This window comes from Poromitra crassiceps (assembly GCF_964638095.1).
Source record: "Poromitra crassiceps genome assembly, chromosome: 22".
Taxonomy (NCBI): domain Eukaryota; kingdom Metazoa; phylum Chordata; class Actinopteri; order Beryciformes; family Melamphaidae; genus Poromitra; species Poromitra crassiceps.
In genome coordinates, this window is record NC_139647.1 from 5,132,331 (window position 1) to 5,133,078 (window position 748).

The window sequence follows — 748 nt, forward strand, 5'->3', positions numbered from 1 at the left end:
GGACATCCACAGGTAAGGTTGTCCCGATACTATGCGGGACAACACATCAGGAAGCATAAAAAGAAACGTAAACAAAGACAGATGGACGGGCAGATGCACACATCTCCATAATCTAGGCCCGACAACACTCAATTCAAATCTTTGCACTTACACAGCGGTTTACCCCTGCTTGAGTCACTAGCCTATCAGCACACAGCGGTTTACCCCTGCTTGAGTCACTAGCCTATCAGCACACAGCGGTTTACCCCTGCTTGAGTCACTAGCCTATCAGCACACAGCGGTTTACCCCTGCTTGAGTCACTAGCCTATCAGCACACAGCGGTTTACCCCTGCTTGAGTCACTAGCCTATCATAACACAGCGGTTTACCCCTGCTTGAGTCACTAGCCTATCAGCACACAGCGGTTTACCCCTGCTTGAGTCACTAGCCTATCAGCACACAGCGGTTTACCCCTGCTTGAGTCACTAGCCTATCAGAACACAGCGGTTTACCCCTGCTTGAGTCACTAGCCTATCAGCACACAGCGGTTTACCCCTGCTTGAGTCACTAGCCTATCAGCACACAGCGGTTTACCCCTGCTTGAGTCACTAGCCTATCAGCACACAGTGGTTTACCCCTGCTTGAGTCACTAGCCTATCAGCACACAGCGGTTTACCCCTGCTTGAGTCACTAGCCTATCACAACACAGCGGTTTACCCCTGCTTGAGTCACTAGCCTATCAGCACACAGCGGTTTACCCCTGCTTGAG